This window comes from Elephantulus edwardii, unplaced genomic scaffold (assembly GCF_000299155.1).
Source record: "Elephantulus edwardii isolate Elephantulus edwardi_28Jun2011 unplaced genomic scaffold, EleEdw1.0 scaffold00308, whole genome shotgun sequence".
Classification (NCBI taxonomy): domain Eukaryota; kingdom Metazoa; phylum Chordata; class Mammalia; order Macroscelidea; family Macroscelididae; genus Elephantulus; species Elephantulus edwardii.
Window position 1 is genome coordinate 225849 of NW_006400058.1, and position 5866 is coordinate 231714.

General features: G+C 45.0%; 1 pseudogene; it reads left to right on the forward strand.

The window, feature by feature from the left end:
• Positions 1-1513: 1513 nt before the first annotated feature.
• LOC102866719 lies at positions 1514-2131 on the forward strand (annotated as a pseudogene).
• The last annotated feature ends 3735 nt before the right edge of the window (positions 2132-5866 follow it).

Consider the following 5866-nt stretch of genomic DNA (forward strand, 5'->3'; position numbering starts at 1 on the left):
CAAAGAAACCCCAATGTCACCAGTAACATACCTCCACTGAGCACAAGGAAACCATCATAGCAATTTGTGATTCCTGCAGGGCACGGGAGCTCAGACACTGACTCCTCGCACCCAGAAGTGGACAAGCAGGTGGGGTACTGCATGCTCCCCAGAACTGGGGGAGCTGGAGAAGTGAGAAGCAGACTATGAGCATTCTGGAATTGGACCAAATGCCACCTCTACACACCATTTGTGTTCAACCTCCAGAATCCCCTGGAACATGTTCTTGGTTTCTCGAACTCACTTATTGCCATCGGGTTGGAATCAACTCATAGCTGCCCCTTTAGCAAGTCTCCCAGGCTGCAAATAGCATGATGGGAGATGGCTCAACTTTCTTCCTCAGAGAAAGAAGCCACCTTTGGGTTAGCAGCACAACCCCAACTCCCTGAGGACTGTGTCACCCATGAGCTCTGACACAAAGATATTTCACTAACAAAGGCCCAGAATGCAAAGAATTAAAGATGGGGAGGAGGGGAAGGCATGGAAAAGAGACAAGAAAAGGAAGAGCAAGAGATCAAGGTGAAGGTGTTGTTTTTGTGTACCATCAAATCAGACCCATACCATAGCTGACCTCATCGCAGATTTTCAGAGGCAGTAAACTGCATGGTAGGAGATTGTCCATCCTTCTCCTGCGGGGCAGCTGATGAATTTGAACTGCTTGCCTTTGGTATTGCAGTGCAGTTTCTTACCACTAGGCTACCAGACCTCCTTTCTGGGCAAAGTACTTGAGCCTAAATACTGAGAAGTTAAGACGGGGATAGGATCCTGGAGTCCCAGATAGGTGGGGAGGCATCTTCTGAGATGGCACATAGACACACTGGTGAGGGCAGAGAGGATGGGTCAGCTGGAAGACATCAGTGATTGACCTGCAAGTTCTACTTGTGCAAGGAAGACCAGATGCTCACCAAATATTCCAACCATTCCAAAAACAGAACATGGCCCTTCAGTTTCAATTTGTACAGTTCACATCCTGTCCATGCCCAAACTGGACAAGGATAGTGGGGAAAGGAAAGCCAGGGGCCAGGCTCACTCAGGGAAAAGAAATGCAAATACTCTCATTAAAGTCATCACAACTCAACCCATTGCTGTTGTGTAGGAACCCACCCATAGCTGACCCTCTGTTTGGTTCCAGGGACTGTAAAATATAGGTAAGGAGATTATCTATCTTTCTCCTTCTAAGGGACCACTGGATTCAAACCACCAGAAAGGTGTGGGCTTTGGATAACCAGCCCAACTTCCCCAAGGACAAGGCCATTAGAGATCGCTCAAAAAAGCAGTTGTGATTTTGGGTGGAAGCGATCACTGAGTGGCGGCGGCTGCTGCTTGTGTTCTGCGGGGACAGAGTAGGGGAAGCCGTTTGTTCTCCCGGCACAGCCTAGCTCATCCCTTTCCTTTGACGACCCGTGGCGCAGAGAATCAGGGCGGCGGCTGCAGCAGCAAGGGCGGCGGTGGCGGCAGCGGCAGCTGCAGTGACATGTCCAGCATGAATCCCAAATATGATTATTTATTCAAGTTACTTCTGATTGGCGACTCTGGGGTTGGAAAGTCTTGCCTCCTCCTTAGGTTTGCAGATGACACATACACAGAAAGCTACATCAGCACAATTGGTGTGGATTTTAAAATAAGAACTATAGAGTTAGATGGGAAAACAATCAAGCTTCAAATATGGGACACAGCAGGCCAGGAAAGATTTCGAAAAATCACCTCCAGTTACTACAGAGGAGCCCATGGCATCATAGTTGTATATGATGTTACAGATCAGGAATCCTTCAATAATGTTAAACAGTGGCTGCAGGAAATTGATCATTAAGCCAGTGAGAATGTCAACAAGCTGTTGGTAGGGAATAAATGTGATCTGACCACAAAGAAAGTAGTAGACTGCACAACAGCAAAGGAATTTGCTGATTCCCTTGGAATTCCATTTTTGGAAACCAGTGCGAAGAATGCAACGAATGTAGAACAGTCTTTCATGACAATGGCAGCTGAGATTAAGAAGCGGATGGGCCCAGGAGCGACAGCTGGTGGTGCCGAGAAGTCCAATGTGAAGATTCAGAGCACCCCAGTCAAGCAGTCAGGTGGAGGCTGCTGCTAAGATCCGCCTCCGTCCTTCTCACAGCAACGAGTTTGCAATCCGAACCCAAGTGAAAAAACAAAATTGCCTGAATTGTACTGTATGTAGCTGCACTACAACAGGTTCTTACCGTCTCCACAAAGGTCAGAGATTGTAAATGGTCAATACTGACTTTTTTTTTATTCCCTTGACTCAAGACAGCTAACTTCATTTTCAGAACTGTTTTAAACCTTTGTGTGCTGGTTTATAAAATAATGTGTGTAATCCTTGTTGCTTTCCTGATACCAGACTGTTTCCCATGGCTGGTTAGAATATATTTTGTTTTGATGTTTATATTGGCATGTTTAGATGTCGGGTTTATTTTAGTCTTCTGAAGATGAAGTTCAGCCATTTTGTATCAAACAGCACTACCAGTGTCTGTCACTTCCATGCATAAAGTTTAGTGAGATGTTCTATGTAAGATCTGATTTGCTAGTTCTTCCTTGTAGAGTTAAAATGGAAAGATTACACTATCTGATTAATAGTTTCTTCATACTCGGCATATAATTTGTGGCTGCAGAATATTGTAATTTGTTGCACACTATGTAACAAAACTGAAGATATGTTTAATAAATATTGTACTTATTGGAAGGAAAAAAAAGCAGTTGTTTAAACCGATCCACTTCTGACTCCCAAGGAGGTTTGCAGAGGCTGTATCCCACACCAAAGAAGACTGTCTGTGTAGTAGCTGGAGGAAACACCTGTCTTTAAGTTGGCAGCACAATGCCTTACCACTAACCTACCAGAGCATCCTCAGAAAAAAAGGCTGCAGTGACTACAACTCTGTTGGGGAATGTTGAGAAATAGGAGAAGGCCTCTGGTCAGGGCAGATTGCCTCGCTCCAGATAAGTGCAAGCCTATCTGACCCAACAGCCCTTAATACGGGATAGAGAAAACTCTCCTGTGTTTGGCTGTACCAGCTTGAGAAAGCTCGCCACCCGGGAAGATGGCTGCCGCATCTGTTGAGCTGTGAGTTGTCTGCACTGAGCTGAGTTGTCTGCACTGAGCTGAGGTTCTTCTGTCTAATCCACATACTCCACATCTACAAATCCACCCCATCCTGTCTTCCTGTTAAGTGCACTGCAACTCCCAATAAAGATGATTTTGGCTCTCTGCAGTGCTCCCAGAGTGGTGCGTCTCCATCACACTTACTGCCATCAGGGTGTCACTGCTCCCCTCCAGCAAATGGACAGCAACACAACTCCAGCCACACGGCAGAATAAACGAGGGTGGCAGGAGGATGCAAGGTGCCAGGTTACAGCTCCACCCACCTGACAGTTTCATGGCTGAGAAGCAAGACACTTCATTGCTTCAAGGACTTGAGAAGAAGCTGTGTTAGGGGGAATCCTGGGTGTATATGAGCAGGAGGTGGAAGCTAGACAGTGTAGGAATGAGCCAACAGACCAGGAAGCACCAAGGGACAGAGGGCTGGAGCCAAGAGTGAAGGAGCACAAGGGCTAAAGAGAGTGAAGGCGGAGGAAGGAGCCAGCAGGGGAGGTGGCAAGAGAGAGCAAGGAAGGGCGAGGAGCCAAGAGGAGCAGTAGGTGGACCGGGCTAGTGGGGGAAATGAAGTGAGTCTAAATAACTCCCTAAATAACTCACCACCCCACTGCATCTGCTGCATCCCTGAGTCCTCTGCCTCCCTTACCTGTGGAGAAGATTGGGGTCCAGAGCAGGGCGCTGGTGGACAGGTTGTTGCAGAAGTCAGCGTCCCTGCACACGTGGGTGTAGGAGATGATGGAAACCCCAGGGCCGGATACGTGCTCCATGATTCTCACCTCCTGGTCTTCCTTGGGGTGCAGCCCTTGGTGAACACTATGCTCACTTGGGGTCCTACATGGTGGGAGCAGGCAGGTGGGCAGCATGGACATCAGGACTCCAGGGAAGAAAGACTAAAGAGTTGAATGAATGCCCCTACTTCCTCAATCCCAGGTGCTCTTTTCAGGAGGGAAAGCAGCTTCAGGTGTTTGAAGGGTTGGGGAGCTCCCAAGTTCCAGGGCTGAATGCAAACGGGGGTTAGTGGGATGTGGACCAGAAAGGTCTTCTTACCATTACGAATTAACATCGCTGTGTCTTGGCAACCCCAGTCGGCCTCACAGACTTTTTGTTGTACTGTCCAGTTCAAAGGCAACTCGTCTACATTATGCACAGTGGTCCCCAATAGTCTTGATATTCTCCACAACTCATCTAGTCTTCACTCATTGGTGTTCAAGGCCTCAAACCTGTTCCTGAGATGGTTTTGAAACTAGAGTGGGATAGACTCAAGGTCAAATTTTGGTTCCTGTGGATTTGATTTCATTTTCTTCAACTTCAGCTTGAACTTATATATAAGTAGTCAGTGATCTGTTCCATAATCAGCACCTGGTCTAGCTTTCACAGCTGATGTTGAGTTTTTCAAGTGATTCTTCCCACAGATGTAGTCAAGGTCTGATTCCAATGCATACCATTAGGTGATATCCATGTGTACAGTCTGTGTTTGTGTTTGTTATAATAAGTATTGTACAGAATTTTATCATTCTATCTCCAACTTCATTTCTATCACCAAATCTGTGTTTTCCAACTACCAATCCTTCTTCTCTGTTTCCAACTTTTTCATTCCAGTCACCCATTATTATTAGTGTATTTTTATTTCATGTTCTATCGACTTCCGACTGCAAAAGTTGGTAGAAGTCTTCTATTTCCTCCTCTTTGGCTCTAACTCTTGGTTCTTATCTCTGGCATAGTAAATCATAGAAGCAGAATGTCCCATATCAATCCATCTCATTTTGTGAATACCTAGTATGACAATATTTATGTGCTCCATTTCTTTCTTAAAAATGTACAATTTTCCTAAATTCATGCTTCTCACGTTTCCTGTTCCAATCACTAGTGTCTCCTTACAACTGTTCCTCTTCTTTGTGTTACCATATCTGAGGGCCCAGCATCAGTTGCCATATCTACTAGTCTACTCTAAGTGTGCTCTATTGGACATAGGGTTTTCCAGGCCAGTTATTTCAGAAAGGGATGGCCAATACTTCTTCATAATCTGTCTTAATTCGAATGCTCATATTTAGACCAGAAGATTTCAAAGGGCAACACAAGAAGACAAAGCAAAGTATTATAATTAAATAAATGTGTAAAGACCTGGAGTCAGAAAATCAAAAGGGCAAAACTCGCTCAGCATTTCTTAAGCTAAAGGACTTGGAGAACAAATTCAAGTATCAAGATGCAATGCTTTAGGATGCTATTGGCAGAATATTGAATGATCCAGGAAGCATTGAAGGAAAATGGAAGGGTTTTACAGAGCTGCTGTACCAAAAGGAATTGGCTGACACAGAAGAATTTCATGAAACAACGTATGAACGTATCAGCCTGTGGTAATAAAGGAAAAGTTCAAGCTACTTTGAAGGAATTGGCAAAAAACAAGACCTCAGGAATTGAGAGCATACCAATTGACATATTTCAACAAATGGACACTGCCCTGGATGCACTCACCAAGTTGTGCCAAGTAATCTGGCAGACAACCATCTGGTCAACTAACTGAAAGAGCTCTATATTTGTTCCCATTCCAAAGAAAGGTGATCCGAAAGAGTGTGGAAATTATTGAACACTATCATTATTATGAGCCAAGGAAGAGGATATAGAAGATTTTTACCAACTTTTACAATCGGAGATCGATCGAACATGCAATCAAGATGCATTGATAATAATGGGTGACTGGAATGCAAAAGTTGGGAA